At 38.7% G+C, this 20,427-nt stretch overlaps 1 long non-coding RNA gene across 1 annotated transcript in view; it reads right to left on the reverse strand.

Annotated features, from left to right (window-relative positions):
* Nucleotides 1-4,804, reverse strand: part of LOC132658698 (uncharacterized) — a 727,669-nt gene extending 722,865 nt beyond the window's left edge. The window contains exon 1 of the long non-coding RNA XR_009598629.1: nucleotides 4,587-4,804. This is a non-coding gene — a long non-coding RNA (uncharacterized LOC132658698). The remainder of the gene's footprint in view (nucleotides 1-4,586) is intronic.
* Nucleotides 4,805-20,427: the final 15,623 nt, after the last annotated feature.

A 20,427-nucleotide genomic window follows, 5' to 3' on the forward strand; every position in this document is an offset into this window, starting at 1 on the left:
ATTTTTCTAATTTATCATTTAATATAGTTTAAAAATGTATTCAATTTTAAAAATATATTTACCTATCACTGTTTATAGGATTTTCATATAATAGTTTTTCTATTTTTAACTTTAGTGTTTTAATTTTTTTTAATTTTATGTAATTTTAAAGGTTACTTTGCTTTTACAGTTATTACAAAATATTGGCTGTATTTCCCCATGTTATGCAATACAGCCTTGAGCCTATCTTACACCCAAGGGTTTGTATTTCTCACTCTCCCACACCTACATTACTCTTTCCTGTTCTCACTGTGAATCTACTTCTTTTTTGTTATATTCATTATTTTGCTTTGTTTTTTAAATTCTGTGTTAGCGATATTATACAGTATTTGTCTTTCTCTGTCTGATTTATACAATGCCCTCCAAATCCTCCTATAGTGCTGCAAATGGCAAGACTTCATTGTTTATGACTGAGTAGCATTCCATTCCGTGTGTGTGTGTGTGTGTCTACATACACACACCACACCTTCCTTACCCATTCATCTGCTGATGGACACTTAGGTTGCTTCCACATTAGGCAATTGTAAAGAATGGCCTTGGGTGCGTGTGTTTTAAATCACATATTAACTGAAAATGGAGAGAAAAGAGAAAACCTCATACTCTATTTTGTTTCTACTCTTACTAATAAAGGACATTTAACATACTTAACATCAATGGAAAAGAATAAAAGTTTTACAAGAGGATTGCACAAAAGTGTCTAGTTCTTCTCAATGAATTCAAGTTTTAAAACACAGAAATTATACCCCATGTATTTTGGGGTCAAAAATTTTCCCAAAGCAGAATCCATTCGAATAATTTAAGCCATTCTATGGACTGAATGCTGTGCCCCCCCAAATTCCTATGCTGAAGCCCTAACCTCTAATGTGACTATTTCAACATGAAGCCTTTATATTTAGAAGTAATTAAGGTCATAAGCTGGATGGCATCACCAACTCGATGGACATGAGTTTGAGTAAACTCCGGGACTTGGTGATAGACAGGGAGGCCTGGCGTGCTGCAATTCATGGGGTCACAAAGAGTCGGACACGACTGAACTGAAGGTCATAAGAGATGGCCCTGATCCAACACAATGCCACATGAGGATGCAGCAAGGTGGCCATCTGCAGGCCAGTACGAGACCTCTTCCCAGATAGAAACCCTGCTGGACCTTCGGCTGGAACCTCCCAGGCTCCAAAACTATGAGAAAATAGATTTCTGCTGTTTAAGCCACCTAGTTTATAACATTTTGTTAAGGAAGTCTGAGCAGAGTAATACGAACTGAAACTGCTTAATTATAGGGTACTAAATGGCTAACAGAATCTCTGGCAGGGCAAGGAAACCAATTTTGGTTGCCCCTCATGGGCTTCTCAGGTGGCGCTTGTGGTAAAGAACCTGCCTGACCAAGCAGGAGACCCAAGAGACGTGAGTCCGATCCCCGGGTCAAGAAGACCCACTGGAGGAGGGCATGGAAACCCACTCCAGTGTTCTTGCCTGGAGAATCCCACGGACAGAGGAGCCTGGCGGGCAACCATCCATCAGATGGCAAAGAGTTGGACTGATGTGACTTAACACACATGATTCTACCACTTAAACCTCTACCAGAGCACCCCAGAGAACGAAAATCTCTCCAGCAAGCTGCCCCTGTGTGGCCACTGCCTCAGTGACATCCTTTAATTCTTCCGAGTCTCCCATGGTGGGATCTTCCTGGCAGAGCCCAGGTGGGCCAGCCAACAGAATCCACCCCACCAATGTGCCCAGAGCCCTGTTGACAAGACTTCTGAGCTGCTTTCAGAGCACTTCAAGCAGCTCTTCAAGGAAAAACTGAAGAAAAACTGAAAATATTCTACAGCTGAAAAGGGGAGCAAAGAATCACAGACCAGACCAGTGAGCTGGATGTTCTTTTGCCAAATTTCAAAGAAGCCTGTTAAAAAAATTATTTTTGAGCCTTTAATGCAAAAGTATAATACTCACTGAAGACAGTTTTATTACCAACTAGATTTCTGAAAATGGTATGACTGACTGATCTCAGAATGACATTGAAGATTCTCCCATATTATAAATTGCATAGAATTAGGACTTGAGACAAGTCCAAAAAGGAAAGTTTTTCATTGATTTATAACATCCTAAAAGGAAACTTCTAGATACCTGCCGGGAGAAATATTTTTTTAATATGAACACACACACATATACACATCAGCTTGTCAAGTTTGCAAATGACAGAGTACAGAGGCATAGGTTAGAGATCACTTCTGACATTAAATCTTTTTCCTGCTACTTTAACTGGTAGACTTTCGCTCCACTACCCCCACACCCCTCACCTTGAAACATGTTAAGAGTGCTGGGAGGAAAAGATCACTTCCACAATGTATCTGTTTGATCTTAGCCAATTCATTTCACCTCTGTGGACCTCTGGCTTATCATCTGAACACAAGGATCATTTCCAAGGACATTTCAGCTCTCAGTCCCCATGATTCTTATGAAATCTCTTGGGTTTGGCAACATTTTTGTTTCCCCTGAGAAAACAGTTTTAATCTCTGCTTACCTATGAGTTTTATAAGGCCATCCTACTGATACGTTCCCAAGCATTTGGAAATTGTTGATTACAAAGGACAATTAATAAAGTATCTTGACTGAAATATCTTTGCTCAAGACCCCAACTCACAGCACTGTGCCTCTTAGTATACCCAGGGAATGATTTAAAAACAAAAATAAAACAAAAAACCTGGAGAAAGGACAAAGAATGAGGGAGATTAAAAATTGTGTTTGAATTCTTCTAGCAAATAGCCTACGCCTGGAACATTTTAACAATAAGAATCACCTTTAAATTTTGCTGTATGTTCACATCCCTGTGATTGAAACACCAGAGAAGGCTTAAACTGAAATGAATCTAATGAGAATGGAAGAAATTCTGTTAATGTCTCAGACTGTGTCCATGGCTGGCATAAGAAAGTGTCACCATGCAATTTTCCCTTCTTTCTCACTACAATCCTCACCACAATAAATGCTGTCTTGATATTTAACAAAAGTGCATACTCCACTGACATACTGAGCTCTCTGCAATTAGATCCACTGGCTATTTGTAGTACTGCTTTTTTTTTTTTTTTTTACAGCTTTCCAAAACACCAACTCACCTATGACAGGTGGAGTTTTGAAACCAGTAAAATGGTAGATCATATGGGAAGTGGCATTAACCATGAGTAATTTACATCTTGATATCAGGTAAATAACAATAATTAGAAAATTTTATTAGGGGTGATAAAGTGAGAACAGAGCTGTTTTTAGTTTCAGTTCCGTTTCACAGATTCCAAATGGTGAGGGTCTAGTAAACACAATCCCCTTTAATCATCTCTGCATGAGCACTGTCATGCTAGTTTCGAAGCTAACAAACACCTATCGTCTACTTTGTTTAAATGATGTATTTCACTCTCAAACTCATTGTGAGATGTTGATAAACTTCATATTCATAACCCAACAGAGTCTAGATACTAAGAAGAAATTAATCAGAACAAGTAGAAATGCTGAATTCTCGATTTCAATTCCAAAATTAAAACCACTTACCCACAGTTTACATTCTGTATATCTGTACACTTTGTAGCAAAATACTTTATACAGTAGTACCCCCTCCTAGCCTTGGAGGACACCTTTCAAGACTCCAGCAGATGCTTAAAACTATGGACCGTATCAAACCATATATGTTCTATGTTTCTTGTTATGCATATATACCTATGATAGAGCTTAACTTATAAATCAGAATTAACAATAATAACCAATAATAATATAGATTATAATATCCTGTAATAAAAGTTATTTGAATGTGTGTATCTGAGCAGGACCCTGCAAGGCCTTCCCAGTAGAGACCCCACCCATGTCCTCCGCCTGCCTTTTGCTACAGAAAAACTTTACTCAAAGAATAAAATTAAGCAGAGGAATAAGAAAATGCGAAAAGAAAGGAAGACAGTCAAGCAAGTTTGTAATGGCTACTGCTTTAGCCATCAAAATCCAGGGCCTTTAGCTCTTCCTCAAGGACCAGAGAATACTCTCAGCCATATCCTTTGAACTGTTTTGCAGATACTGAAACCCACACCAGGTGGGAAAAGTTAACTGTATCTCCCCACAAGCAGGTAGACCCATGTTGGTTGAAACCAGGTTGGTAGTGTTGACTCCTGATTACCTGACCACCAACCAATCAGAAGAATGTGCACCAGCTGATGTCCCATTGCTTGTTAAACACTTTAAGACAGGGCATTACCGGCTCCAGGACAGGACACACAGTCTTGACCGCAGTAGCCCGCTGTGGCACCCTTTGCCTGGCAAAGCAGTCAAGCTATTTCTTTCTACTTCACCCAAAACCCTTTGTCTCTGTGTTTCTGTTCAGCACCAGTGAACAGAGGCTGAGTTTCAGCAATTCACGGTCTCTCTCGAAATATTTTATTTTACAAGTGTAATGTTTTCATCTTAATTAAGCAGTTAAGCAGTTATATAACTTGCAGTCTGAGGTGCGACAGCGAAACTAGCACAAATTGCTTGTTCTTTGTTTGCAATTTCAAGAATAAAAGATTTGTTCTTACCATAGGTCTTAGCAACCTCCTCGTAGGACTTCTTTCCTTCTTAAGTCACCTTTTCACTTGGAGGAAGCACTTTACGATTTCTCTTCGGCATACCCAAATTGCCAATTCATTACTCTAGAGTTTTGGCGCCGTTATTAAGTAAGGGTCATTTGAACATAAACCCTGCCGATATTAAGACTGCGGGCCTGACTACCAAGTTAACTGGTAAGTTACTAGATGGTTGGGGTTTGCTGAAGAAAGGGAGGAGTCACGGCTGAGCCAGACCACGCGAGATGTCTTAACGCGAGATTTCATCATCCTACTCAGAAGGTGCACACACGTGAATTGTCCTTTTCTGATGGAATAGACCAGTGTTGACTGTGGGAAACTGAAAGTGTGGATGAAGGGGTGCTGCTGGAAAACAAGTAAAGATCCCTGTGCAAAGACTGACAAAACTCTCTCTTAAGGCTACTTGGTTTCTCAGATTCTCAAAGGGAAGAAATAATGGATATTATTTAATAACAGAGAATTTCTAGGCTTAAGGCTGTGTGTTTGTGAGGAATCCCAATTCATATTTCCATGGGCCAAAAGGGCCTCTTTCCCACCAACATGTGAAGCAACGGGAGGTGGGACCTCACCTTAAACACCAAGGGTGTTCTCTGATCCAGCATAAAAAAAGGCCCTTGATATCCTTTTCCCCAGAACACTGCACATGTTGGTGGAAGGTCTCTCCTTGACTGAAGCATGCTCAAACTGTTGAGTCCCTCGCTGCGTGACCTGCTCTTCCTATAATGCTGAGGCCAAAATGTGTCAAATGGACAGATGGCTCTGCCAGAGACAGTCAGACTTTGTCAAACCAAGAAAATTAAAGCCAGGCCCTGTCATAAAAACACAGCTTATGGGTCTGCTGGATGCCCCAGCAAAACCGGTCTCATTCACAGCTGCACTCCCTCCTGGCATTTCAACATTGGCCAAATGTTGATTCGAAGCATAACTGACTCAGAAATCTCGCAGGCAACCTCTGCTTTAGCCGACACAGCCGACTGCTTTGGGTAAGTGGTGTTTGTCAACCCCCAGTCTGAATTGCTGATCATAAAACATGAGATAATGAACCACAATTAGCTCCAGAAGAGAAGTTCCAGTTGTCTGATTTTGTCTTTTCCTGGTTTGTTTTTTTCTTTTTTTCTGTCCCTTGGGAAAAATAGGAATTCTTTACTTCATCTTTCATCATGTTTTAGTATTTTCGTAGGGGAGAGGGTCTATAGTTTCTAAACTGGTTTGGTTTTCAGGTAGAATTAGAATTATAGTATTATCATTAATAGTGTGATTCTGCAAGTTAATTTATGACGGTTAAGAATTCCCTACTGAAGAAAATAAAGATCAGATACATAAGAACAGAGCCAGGTATTCAGGGGAGCTGTACCGTCTGGACTACTTCCTTCTTAGGTGTTTCTGGTTTGCCTTTGTCTTGGGGTATCTAATGTCTGTCTGACGTCCTCTGAAGGCTTATGGGTGAGCTCTGGACGGATTCTAAGGTTTCTGCATAAATCTCGGAATTCTTCATTTCCTCTGCATAGATATTCCAAAGAGCAGATGGCTTGGAAATTACTGTATCACAAAGTAAGATAAAATAGAAATGACCTTTCTTGCTGATTTGAAAGTAGCAAAATGGTTGCATCTACCTTGGGTCATAACTCAGTTTCCAGACAAATAATATATTGCCTGAGAAGTAAAACCTACATTGATACTCCTGTATATGAGACAAGGTTTTCTAGAAAGAAAAGAAATAACCAGTTTTTTAAGTATCATTTTAACTATTTCTACCTGTGTTTACGTTTTGCTTCAGACCAAAAGGTTAATTTTGATTCAATCTTCCAGATCATTGAAAAATTGTGTTCATAATTCTTGTTTTATTCTTCCTCTTTTTTATACATAAATCCTAACCCCTGGTTTCAATGAGGCTTGGTTATTTACTAAGTAATCAACTGCTAGTATGGAAAAATATTGGCCCGTACAGTCTGAAACTATGAATGTACTATAATTTGCTAGAATTTAGTATGAACACAAGTATATGCCTGTCAAATTAAACAGCGATTAAATTACTGTAGGGTTGGAACAGGAAATAAAAAACATACTTCAAGTATCTCTCAGAGTTCATTCTTCCAAGAATAATTCCCTTTAATTAATTGGTGAGGTATTTACTTAAGTCATTTCCTTAAATCTCAGGGCAGAAGCAACCATCTATGTTTTATCTGTTTTCCCAAATGCAAGTTGATTTGAACTGAAAATTTAAAGGTGAAATAAAGCTGTCAAACCTATTTTATGATAATTTGCAATTAACATAAATTAAATGGGTACTACGGAACTTTGAGGTTCAGCTATTACTGAGAATTGTGTTACTTATATATTTGCTGATTTTCCTTTTGTTTCTAATCTTTAAGTAACTTACTCTGTATCCTTTTTGTCTTTTTTTCAGCCTGTTGAAATAAAACTAAATATCTGTTTTGAAAACTTACTTGCTGTGAATGTAAAGCTACCCAGCTATTAAACAGTGTCTCTTTTCTCTACACTTTTCCTTTTAATTCTCTCAAGGCATCTAGGTAATTATTCATTTGACCTTGAAGTTTTGACAACTTTTATTTGTTATGAGCCCATGAATTCAAGATCCAGAAAAATGGTCATTACCCTTACATTACATTCAAACACATTATAGAAACAGAAGTGGTAAATATAATACACCAAAAGTTATGGGCTTTCTACTGAAGGGGCCCAGACGGCATCAGGTGAAGCACAGGAAAGGAAAAGAACCTTGAAGTGGGCATAGATGCAAAGGAAATGTGTGAGTGTAAGTTCTGATCTATGGAAGGGAAAGGAACTAGCAAGGACATAACCTGATTTTATAGCCTGAGCATTTAAGGTATGGAAGACAAAGCAGAACTGTGATTTGTAGCTACCACAAAGCATATCTTTGCTGCTAATATCTGACATCTTAACTGCCTTACTTGGAAAACATTTTCTGTACTTCAGATTTGTTTGTTGTATTTCCATGTTATTGACAATTGAGTAGATTGTCTATTAACCTAGTAAGAAAATGCTCTAATATTTTTTAAGTGAGCTATTGAAGAAGTAACAAAGTGTTTTTAGTTCTCTGGTTTATTTAACAGAGTAAATGATTAAAACATTCATGCCAGAAGTTGCTGTATAATACAGGGAGTTCTGTGACAACCTAGAAGGGTGGGATGGTTTGAGGGAGGTTCAAGAGGAAGGGAACATAGATATGTTTATGGTTGATTCATGTTGTTGTGGGGCAGAAACCAACACAACATTGTAAAACAATTATCCTCCAATTAAAAATAAAATTTAAAAAATCACCTTATAAAGTATGGAAACCAATAGAATTCCAGTCACCCTAGGAAATTTGGGTGGTGTTCTCTGTGGTTTTAGTGCATGTGTGTGTCCCAACTCTTTGCGACCCCATGGACTGTAATCCACCAGGTTTATCTGTCCATGGGATTTTCCAGGCAAGAATACTGGAGGGCCTTGCCATTTCTTTCTCCAGGGGATCTTCCTGACCCAGGGATTCAACCCGTGTTTCCTGCATTGGCGGGTGGATTCTTTACCACTGAACCACCTGGGAAGCCCTCTGTGTATTTTCCAAACAAGTTATTTTAGCAGCTTGGAGCCTTTTTTTCAACTGAAATCACACATGCGACTCTAGTGGATAGAAGTTAAGGTCATTACACACACACACACACACACACACACACACAGCCTAATTTGAAAATAATCCTACTAAATGATCTTTCAAGATGTCTTCCAGCCACTAATACTTTTTCCTAAGGTGCTACTAAGGCTAAAAAAAATAATACTGTCCATTTTTAAGATTAAAGGACAGTACTTGGTGCTGGAGAAGACTCTTGAGAGTCCCTTGGACAGCAAGGTGATCCAACCAGTCCATTCTGAAGGAGATCAGCCCTGGGATTTCTTTGGAAGGAATGATGCTAAAGCTCCAATACTTTGGCCATCTGATGTGAAGAGCTGATTTATTAGAAAAGACTCTGATGCTGGGAAAGATTGAGGGTAGGAGGAGAAGGGGGCAACAGAGGATGAGATAGTTGGATGGTATCACCAACCCAATGGACATGAGTTTGAGCAAACTCCAGGAAGTAGTGAAGGACAGGGAAGCCTGACAAGCAATCCAAGAGGTCACAAAAAGTTGGACACAGCTTAGCAACTGAACAACAAAAGCTTTTCAAGTGTCATTTTCTCTTGTCACTGTCAATGTTAGTTTCCTCTCTGAAGGCACAACGCAATGGTCCACACTCTGGAGTCAGACTGCCTGATTCCAAAACTTAACTGGATGTTTACTAACTGGATGCCCTTGAAGAAATTATTTAATATGTCAGAGCCTGTTTGTCCTCATGGATAAAGTGGTTTAATAAATGTAATACCTTCTTAAAGTTTTTGTTTCAAATATGTTAATACATATAGAAACTTTAAAACAGTAAACATATAGTAAACACTCAGTGTAGCTAGTATTATTCAGTTCAATCAACTAAGTACCTAAAATGAACAAGGCACTAAGAGTTTTAGGCAGTATGCTGCTGCTGCTGCTAAGTCGCTTCAGTCGTGTCCGACTCTGTGCGACCCCATAGATAAGAGAATCAATAATACAAAATCCTAACCCACACAAAATTTTCAACCCATGTAAGGAAGGGCTTAACTTATAAGCACTTACAGAGCTGAAGAACAGTTTCTAAGTCTTTGGAGGCTCAAGATACTCAAAATATCCATTAATTTATTTTGACCAAACTGAAAGAGAAGAAGACAGATACAAGATGCTAAATGTAATTCCAGGGTCCATTTCATTAATAATGACAGGCAAGAGCTTAACTGCTCCTGGGCTCTGGGCTCTGATACACTAGAAGATAGAATGGGAGCCTTCTGCATCCTCTCCACAAGCCTGTCAACAGGACCTGTATGAGCCCACAGAGATGCTGTCAGCCTGCTGCACCAAAGCACAGAGCAAGGAAAAGAAAAACAAACAAATAGGTCCTGCCTGCAAAGTGTGGCTTAGCTGGTAAGAATGCAAAGTAGTGTAGTCATTTTGGAAGAGTTTGGTGCTTTCTTAAAAAAAAAAAAAAAAAGCTGAGTATACTCTTTCCATACATTTCATCAATCATACTCAGCAATAAAGTCATAATTTTTAAAAAATGAAAAAAATGAATGATTAAATAACAAGTGTTTATATATATATATATATATATATACAATGGAATATTATTCAGTCTTTTAAAAAAAGGAAATCCTGCCACTTACAGCATGAATGAACCTGGAAAACATTATGCTAAGGGAAATAGTAAAATAGATCAGAGAGAGAAAGATAAACACTGTACGATCTCACTTATATGTCTAATCCAAAAAAGTCAAGCTCACAGAACCAGAGAGTAAGTATAACAGTGGTTGCCAGGGATGGGCATAGGGGAAGGGTGGTAGTAGACAGAAGTTGGTTAAAAACTATAATTTATCAGTTATAAGATTAATAGATTCTTGGGATCTAATATACCATGCAGTAACTGTAGTTAATGATATTGTTAATTCAATATATGTTAATGATAAAGTTAATTCAAGTATACTTGAAGTCTACTTCAAGTCTGCTAAGAGTAAATCTGGAATGCTCTTACCACACATAGAAATGTAAGTATGTGAAATGATGGATATGTTTATTAACATGACTGGTAATTATTTCATACTGTATATGCATATTAAATTATCACATTGTACACTCTAAATATATTTAGTTTTTATTTGTCAGTTGTACATCATTAAGATGGGTTGGGGAGAAAAGGGAATTTTACCATCTCAGCCCTGCCCACTAGAGAACCATGGCGAATGAATGTTGAGCTGTCATCAATCTCCCTAGGCTGATCAGTCCATCTCCCAAGAAGGGGAGCAAGTAAGGAGACTCTGGTTCTCAAGGGGGTCAGACAGGACCACTGGGGGAAAGAAAGGGTTTAAATAAAGAGAGTGCTTTGGGTTCATACAATCATAGGGAAGCCACACTGTTCTGAGAGTCACAGTCTTAAACAGTGAAGAATCGTCAAGCTCAAGGGGCCTCCAATAGCAAACAGGAGAAAGGCGACAGGAACAACTTCTCAACACTTCCACTATGGACTGAAGGCAATGGCAGCAAGTCCTTTCTGTGTGACCTCAGGTGGAAGGCAGGGAGAGGAAGAGAAACATCCTCCATGCCATCTCTAACACGCGCGCACACACCAAAAGTGGCTTGCAGCTGGCATCACAGAGCTCTCCCAAGGAAAATGTCAGCTGTCTAGAAGCACCAGTTGTTTTTATAAATGTTGATCTGGAAGAGACAGAGGATATAGCATGGAAGAGGAATAGAAACAGAAAACAGTTTAGAAAGGATAGATGAGGACTAATGTGTAAGTAGGTGCCAGAGCTGGAGAAGCACAGGGTTCCTGGGTCAGAATCCATGGTGGGTGGGGGTGTGGGGTTAACCATTCTGTGCAGTTGAAACCCAGGCTGTAGGGAATGGAGAGCCACTGATCTCGTTGGCTTGGAGAAAGTACATGCTCAGAGAGACAACAGATAAAATGGTTTCAGCAGGTAACAGCACAGTTTGGAAGGTTGCCCTAGCTGTCTCAGCAGAAGGTATCACAGCCCTTCTTCCTTGTCTGCCAATCCATGTCTCCTGCATTCTGCAAGACTCAGAGAAATACAATTCTTCACAGTCTTTAGCATATAAGTACATAACCTGCCTAATGGTTACTGTGACAATATTACTCTGAAATTACTCTCAACCTGAATCATAGAGCTGAATCAAACCTTGGCAGCTATTTGGGCCAACCCTCTCATTTCTCAATGGAGGGATTTGAAGAGAAAGTTGAAGGCATTTTTAACAAGGTCATACAAACAGCTAATAACTTCATATGTAATTACTTCTCTAAATTAGTTAAATTCCTTGAAGTTACATCTATGCCTCGGGGTTCTAATATGTGGTCATTCAATCTTTTTAAATACCACTTAATCCTGTACTTGGAAAGTGATTGATCTTCATGGGAATATGTGTTGCCCATACTGAATGTTGGTGAACAGCATCTAGTTTTGCAAAACAGGACTCCATTCTCAAAACCAGTCCCTACAGAAAATTCTAAATTCTGTGAAAATGTTTATAGACACTTCCTAAAAAGGCTAACTAGATTTTTATAGTTACATAACAAAAAATGTCAATCTGACTTTTTCCAATCACAAGAATTTGGGACATCAAGAGAATATTTCCCACAAATATAGAAAATATTGAATAGAAAAAATAAATCTGTGAACAGCAACCATGGAGCTAGGATATTAAATCTAAGATATTTGGTTTTATTTGCAATACTTGTATTAGTGATGAACTACCATTTCTACCCTGGGTGTAAGATTTCAGCCCTTCTTTCTTTTTTGGAACTTTGTATTACTAGTACTTAACTTCAAGAGGTCAGTTCCTAGAATAAAAATATAGCAATGAAACCTTGAGCCAATTTTGCAGAGCTTCTGGGAGATTTGCATACCTACAAATAACCAATATTGCAGCTTCTTCTATTGCCAGATTATACCTTCTGCTGAATAACCACACCTCTTCAAGAACAATCACTGTAAGCGATAACAGTCACCTTAGATGGTGACTTTCAGATAAAGCTTAAATAGATAGTTTCATTAATTGAGTACACAGTGTATTTTAAATATGTGTCTTGGTTTTATTCTACTTCCAAAGTGGCCTCTGATCAAGCCTTAGTAAATGCCTCTAAAATGTTAATTGTTTGATGCCTGAATGCATTTAACTGGCTGTCAGCATGGGTTGGCAGACAGAGACAAAATATTTAGATGCTTTTCCCTAACCTATAGAAGAAAACCTCTCTTGCTCCTTCAATGTTTATAAATTCTACATTTTGGTTTGAAGATATCTTAGAATAACAATATCATTTTTTTTTCTGTTTATCCTGATTTGGGCTTCCCAGGAGGCAGAGTGGTGAAGAATCCACCTGTCAACGCAAGAGGTTCAAGAGACGCAGGTTTGACCACTGGGTTGGGGAAGATACCCTAGAGAAGGAAATGGCAACCCACTCCAGTATTCTCACAGGGAAAACCCCATGGATAGAGGAGCCTGGCGGGCTACAGTCCATGGGGTTGCAAAGAGTCAGACACGACTGAGCTCTCATGCTTTTATCCTGATTTAACTATTCAGAGGCAATACTTTGTATATTCCATAACTTTTCTTCAATTCTAACGGTAGAGACGATAATTCCCCATTTCTAGAGGTCTTACAAAAGTGGTGAAAACTTCTACCCAACTCCCAGCTGAGAAAAAATGGAGGAGGAACATTGCTCCTCTTTCTCGAACTACCTTCCCCAAGGAAACAGGAATGACCAATTACTAGGGCCCTAGAAAAAGAAACTCTGGGTTTTCTTATTTTCTCAAATTACCTTGCTCAAAGGAGGAACTCTCACTAATGGAAGAAAAAAACATGCTTGCTAAAACATAGTAACTTTTCATTGTTGCACTATCTGCCCTTTCTCAGAAGCAGCATTGAAAGAGCTGAGTGGCTGTGGAAAGCCAAACACAACTCAACACAAGGCTGACACAGGCTCATACAGAAACCTGTACGCGACGTTGCCTCTGCTCAGACAGAAAGACAGTGCAAACTCATAGGTACAAAAGTGAAGGCGTGGTCACACCCTCTTTCAGAGAAGTCCCTTCCTTCGTGTTCCCCAGCTCAGGAAATGCCACCTCAAACTACCAAGCAACGGTAGACTTCTCTGCCCCTGCTGCCATATACGGAAAGTAGGCGTGGACTCCAGACCACGTACATCTTAAATGTAGCCGCCAGTCCAGATCAGTCAGCATATAGAGATATTTTGATCTCCATCTATATAATTTCTCCTTCCTTATTATTTTCCTTTCTATTTAGAAATGGAAATAGAAGAATTATAATACAGTGAATTAAATAACAACTTTACAAGGAAAAATAAGGTACCAAATTAAAGATCTGCTTTAATTGTAAGACATTTCCATCTAAAAATGTTCAAATGTAAGGGCAAAAGGAGCCTGGAAAATGCAATAGATGGAAACTATCTACCAGTTATGTTTCCTTTTCTATGAGTGAAAGAAATATGTAATTAGTAATAAATGTTCATTGTCTTAGGAAAGGTTGTATTTGAATTTTGCTACAATATACTGGCTTCCTGGGTGGCTCAGTGGTAAAGAGTCTGCCTGCCAGTGCAGGAGCCGCAGGAGATATGGGTTCAATCCTTGGATCGGGAATATCCCCTAGAGGAAGAAATAGGAAATACTCTCCAGTATTCTTGCCTGGAAAATTCCATAGATAGAGGAGTTTTGTTGGCTACAGACATGGGGTCACAGAGTCAGACACAACTAATGACTAAGCTGCTGCTGCTGCTATGTCGCTTCAGTCGGGTCCAACTCTGCGCAACCCCATAGACGGCAGCCCACCAGGCTCCCCCGTCCCTGGGATTCTCTGGGCAAGAACACTGGAGTGGGTTGTCATTTCCTTCTCCAGTGGGTGAAAGTGAATTCACTCAGTCGTGTCTGACTCTTTGCAGCCGCATGGACTGCAGCCTACCAGGCTCCTCTGTCCATGGGATTTTCCAGGCAAGAGAACTGGAATGGGGTGCCATTGACTAAGCACAGCACCATAAAAATGTAAAGAAATGGACCATAAAAAAAGCTGAGTGACGAAGAATTGATGCTTTTGAACTGTGGTCTTGAAGAAGACTCTTGAGAGTCCCTTGGATTGCAAGAAGATCAAACCAGTCAATCCTAAAGGAAATCAGTCCTGAATATTTATTGGAAGGACTGATGCTAAAGCTGAAACTGATGAGAACTGACTCATTGGAAAAGACCCTGATGCTGGAAAAGATTGAAGACAAGAGGGAAAGGGGATGACAGAGGATGAGATGGTTGGGTGGCATCACCAACTCGATGGACATGAGTCTGGGTAGGCTCCAGGAGGTGGTGATGGACAGGGTGGCCTGGTGTGCTGCAGTCCATGGGGTCACAAAGAGTCAGACACGACTGAGTGACTGAACTGAAGCACAGCGCAATATCTTACTGTAATAACAGAACCTTCTACTACTGAAGTCACATGGTTTCCAGGATTATCTTTCTCCTAGCACCATCAAGCATGACTAAAACTTTGACCACCGCCGCACCCTTCCTTCTTTGCTGACACAACTGGGCCCACCAAGCTTAGATAAAGGCTTTCTGTCTGTCATAGTCTTCACTGTCATCCCAGTCTACTGGAAACAAAGTATTTTACGGCAGAGAAGTTCACCAGTAAAAAGCAAGCGATGAAGCACAAGTTGTCCTTGGATTATCGAGGAAAGGTAATACTGGGTCAGGACCAAACGCTGAAACTGTAAAGGGCTAGGAGCTGTGACCACTGCAGGGAAAAAAGCCTCAGTCCTTCACAGTCAAGAAGTTTTCAGTTTTCAGCCACGTACTAAGAGTGAGTGCAAAGCCTTTGTATTAATGCGATCGCTGCTGCTGCTGCTGCTAAGTCGCTTCAGTCGTGTCTAACTCTGTGCAACCCCATAGACGGCAGCCCACCAGGCTCCCCCACCCCTGGGATTCTCCAGGCAAGAACACTGGAGTGGGTTGCCATTTCCTTCTCCAATGCATGAGAGTGAAAAGTGAAAGTGAAGTCGCTCAGTCGTGTCCAACTCTTAGCAGCCCCATGGACTGCAGCCCACCAGGCTCCTCCATCCATGGGATTTTCCAAGCAAGAGTACTGATTGCTAGATGGGAATAAAAGGCTGTCCAGGAGTTAAGCTTACAAATTTATCTTGCAAGAAGAGTTGTAACAGTCTAGGAGCCTCTAGTGTTATATAAAGACACACACTGTGAACGTGAACATGAAGTCTCTCAGTCATGTCCGACTCTTTGCAACGCCATGGACTGTAGCCTACCAGGCTCCTCTGTCCATGGGATTTTCCAGGCAATAGTACTGGAGTGGATTGCCATTTCCTTCTCCAAACATATTGTGAAAGAACCTATTTATTTAAAATATAAATTTGTATCCCTCAGAAAAGGATTTAAGATATCTAATGACTATAATTAGCTTCAGGAACAAACAGAATGAAATATAAAATTGTTAGTTAATGACCCCATAATAAATAGATTATGGTCAATCCCAGGAAAACGTATAACCTGCCTAGAATAGAACTCAAAAATGTTTTCTCTACAGACGATGAGTCAAGCTTGTTTCTTTTCCTTGAGTAGATTATGTGTGCAATAAAAAATAAAGAGTAATGCTATCCTGAATTAGCCTGTAGTTTGTGTCACTATCTTTATGTTACATGACCTCTTTACTCTAAACTTGAAGAAAGACTCATTTGTCTTTTGCAAATGATTCAAAAAATAGACTGAGCTTGAGCTGTGGCGCTGGTTGGCCCACGTCTTAGAGATGTAAGTACCAGAGTACAGTTTTCCCTCATTAATGAGCAATCAGAGGCCACTATATCCATTTATCCTTTACTCATTTATTCAAAAATTGAATGCCTACTATGTGCTATGCACTACTACTGGGGCCAAGGATACAGTACTAAAAAAGGAAGCTTGGTTTTCTGATGCATTTTTGGCTTCAAGATCTCAATTTGGATTTCAAGAACCTGATAGTTAAGGTTCTGAAAAATTCTGACAAAATTAGGGCATACAGAATATAAAGAAGAGAAAAAATAGCTTGAAAATGAGAAGCAGGCAGATTTCTTCTCTCATGCTTTCTTTAAGAAAAAAAAAAAACTAAGAAAAGAGAAATTTGGGGGGGGCGGAGAGAAATAGCAGCCTTTTCAGGAAAAAAAAAAAAAAAGGCTATTCTGTAGATACATTTTATACAAAATCAATAGTCTCAATCAAAACACTACCCATGTAGAGAATAGTTCAGGATCAGGCTGAACACTGAGAAATTTAGTATTTGAAACATATTCAGGATTAAGAATACTAGTTTTAATGAGTTGAGAACTATTTTCTTCAATCAAAGTTTCTAGAACAATAAGCAACAGCCAGGAGGTGAATTGTTATTTATACATTAAAATGTTAAGTTAGCTGAAATCCAGGGAGTGTTTTAATTGCCATTCCTGCAGAGAAAAATGTCAAAGAGAAAATCTTCAGGTTACTCAGAGTTTGTGGGGATTGTAATACATGATTAGAACACAACAAACTTGTCCATCAAATTCACCCCATGCCCGGAGTGAGTATGCTGCCCTCATGGATAGCTATGCCAAGCTTGCAGCTCACAGGCACCACTTTCAACGTCAGCTAAAGTAAATTTAAGAACTGCAAACTGAGAAAATAGATGTGGACAATAAGTCCTCCTTTTTAAATCAAACAACAGCTATTATGCCGTTTTGTGAGGGCACAGATGGTAGTAGTTAACAGATTTCTCCATAATCATTAAAATGAAGGCACGGAGCCAGATTGCACTAATTGAAGAAAAACATACTTGCCAAAACACAGTAACTTTTAATTGTTGCACTATTTACCCTTTCTCTGATGCAAGATTGAAAGAGCTGATTGACTTTGGAAAGCCAAGCCCAAGGCAAAGCTGACACAGACTCAGACAAGAAACTGCATACGACGTTGCCTCTATTCAGATGGCAGTGACACCTTAAATTCACACATACAGAAGTGAACTCTTGTTCACACCACCTTTCACACAAGTCCATCCTCAGTGTCGCCCGCTCAGGCAATAGCACCGTGAGCTACCAAGCCTCCTGACCCACCATTCTGTCAGGCACCTTCAGTTCCTCTCATTCTCCTGCACCTGGACACCTAACCCATCACTCACCCAGGATCAAATCCTACCGGTTCTATGATGAGAAAACATTCTGAATCAATGTTTTTCTTGTCCCTACCATAGCTTGTTTCACCAGCAGAAGAAAGAGTAATCATTTTTTGATGGAGATACCATGGTATGGAGATGCTACAATTATTTTATGCACAATAAATGGCATTCAATTTAAAAAATACTAGGAAAGACAAGAAACAGGATTTTACAGCTAAAATCCAATAAAACAAAAAACAAAGAAATAGACCTACATTTAAATGAGATGTTGGGCTTAAACTATGAAAAATCTAAAATAATTATTATGTGTAGAAAATAGAGGACAAGATGATGGAAATATAAAATTAATTTCTTGAGATTACAGGAGTCACTAATAAAGAACACAATATAAATTCTAGAATTGAAAAATATTAATACCATAACTAATATGAAATCCTTAATAAATCAGTTCATACATTTGATACAGAAGAAAACAGAACTAGCAAACTAAAACACTGGCCATTATAAACTAAACAGAGAAAAAAAGGAATAAAAAATATAGAACCAAGTGTAAGAGACAGAGAAGAAACTATGAACAAAATTCCAGAGGAGGAGGAAAAGAATCAGGAAAATGGCAATATTTAAAGACACATTGGCCAAGAATTTTCTAAACCTGAAAAAAAAACCTCAGCTCACCGATACAAGAAGTACATGCAGGATAATTTCAAAGGGAAATACACCTAGACAGATCACACTAAAGTGGCTAAAATGAGGAGAAGGGTAGTGAATCGTAAACAACAAAAGGGAAAATACTTAACTCTCAGTGGAGAAAAACAAGACTGGAGCTGCCTTCTCCATAGATGTTAATAGAAGGCAGAAGAGAACAGAAAGCTTTCTTTGAAATGCTTTGTACCAAATAACTGCCTAGTTAGTATTGAGTGTCCAGTAAAAATATATGTATATATATATTTCTTAAGTTTAAAAGTGAAATGGAGATGGTTTCACACACACACACACACACACACACACACACACAAATTGTATGTATACACCTAGAAGTAATTAATCCGTCTTTAACCTGCACTGAAATAATAATAAAGTGAGTCAGTTTATTAAGGCTAGAGAAAGATGATCCTAAGGGGGAAACACAGAAATTCATTTCAAAGAAAGCATTCTGAGTAATCAGTTTTATTCTTTTACTATTGCATTTCCAAATATATTAGGCTGTGAATTGTAAATCCTTATTGTTTTAGTGGTTACTGTAGAGGTTAAAACAGACATCCTTGGCTTGTTACAATCAATTATTAATTAGTGCTTCCACCACTTTTTAGACAAGTTTAGGTTCTTAAAGTTCTTTATTGCAGTCCACTACATTCTCCCACTTTGTGTGATTTTGTCATTCAAATTGATGCTACAAGTACCTTACAATATTAGAATATATTAAATAGTCCCACAATGCTTAATTAGCATTGTTTGATACAGTCAATATGCTTTCATTTACATTTATACACATTTTTACAATTTTTCTTGCTCCCTTCCCTCATTTTTTTTTTTTTTCTGTTGGGGAAATTTCCTCTTTGTTTAAAGAACATCCTTTTAATGCCAGTCTACTAAACGATCCCCTGGAGATGGATATGGCAACTCACTCCAGTATTCTTGCCTGGGAAATCCCATGGACAAACGATCCTGGTGGGCTACAATCCATGGGGTCATAGAATCAGACACAACTTAACAACTAAACAGCTAGTAACAAAATCCCTTTGTTTTTGCTTCTCTGGAACTGTTTTCGTTTTGCTCACATTTGGGGGGACTATTTCGCCAGGAATAGAATTCTAGGTTGACGGATGTTCTCTTTTATCTCTTTAAAATGATATCCATTCTCATCTCTTTTGAAAAATCAGTCAGTCTTATTGTTCTTTTGATGATACTACTTTTATTCTCTGATGGTTTATTAAATTTTTCTTGCCTTTGCTTTTCAGTAGTGCAAAGGAGTAATTTTATTAGTATTTCTTTTGTTTGAGGTTTATAGAATTTCTGGAATCTGTAGCTAAGTTTTCCTTTCATCAATTCTGAAAATTCCCAGGCATTCTCTCTTTAAACACTGTTCCAGTTACATTCTCTCCCTCCACTTTCTGTAATTCCAACAATATATATACAGTTCATATTCTCTTACCATTTCATATATCTCCTTACAAGCATCTCTACTTCCCATCCTTTCTTCTCTCCATGCTTCAATCTGGATTTTTTTTTTTTCAAACCTGTCTTCCAGTTCACTATTTCTGTGAATAGTGAATATTTACCTGTGTCAATAGGCTGTTAAATACATCTCTGGTGTTCTTAATTTCAATTATTGTGTTTTTCAGTTATAGAATTTCTTTTTTTAAAAAAAAAATTTAGTCTTTATTGAATTTGTTACAATATCACTTCTGTTTTATTTTTTTGTTTTGTTTTGTTTGGCCCCAAGGCATGTGGAATCTTAGTTCCCTAACCAGGGATCAAACCCACAGCCCCTACATTGGAAGGTAAAGTATTAACCTCTGGACTCATGAGGGAAGTCCCAATTACAGAATTTCTATTTGATCCATTTTATTGATTTGTGTTCTCACGTGAAATTCTCCATCTTATTTCCTATTTTGTTAAACATGCTGATCACAGTTACTTTAAAATTCATGTCTGATAATGTCAGTATCTTAATCACCTGTGGATATATTACTGTCTGTTTTTTTATCTTGCCCTGTTCATGGAGGTGTGCTAATTTTTATTGAATGTGGACATTTACATGAGAAAATTATAGAGGCTTTGAATATTTTCCACCCCAGAGGATTTGCCCTGTCATCTAGTCAATAGCTGATGTAAAACACGTACAACAATCACATCAACTTCATCACAAATAGAGCATGCTGTCTCAAGGTACGGTTTCAGTCTTAAATGTGTGCGTGTGTGTGTGTTAGTCGCTCAGTAAGTATCAAACTTCTCTGTGCTCCTTTCTCTCAGAGTTCTTGGCCTCTCTATTTCTGGCTACTT

The sequence above is a fragment of the Ovis aries genome, chromosome 26 (genome assembly GCF_016772045.2).
Source record: "Ovis aries strain OAR_USU_Benz2616 breed Rambouillet chromosome 26, ARS-UI_Ramb_v3.0, whole genome shotgun sequence".
Lineage (NCBI taxonomy): Eukaryota > Metazoa > Chordata > Mammalia > Artiodactyla > Bovidae > Ovis > Ovis aries.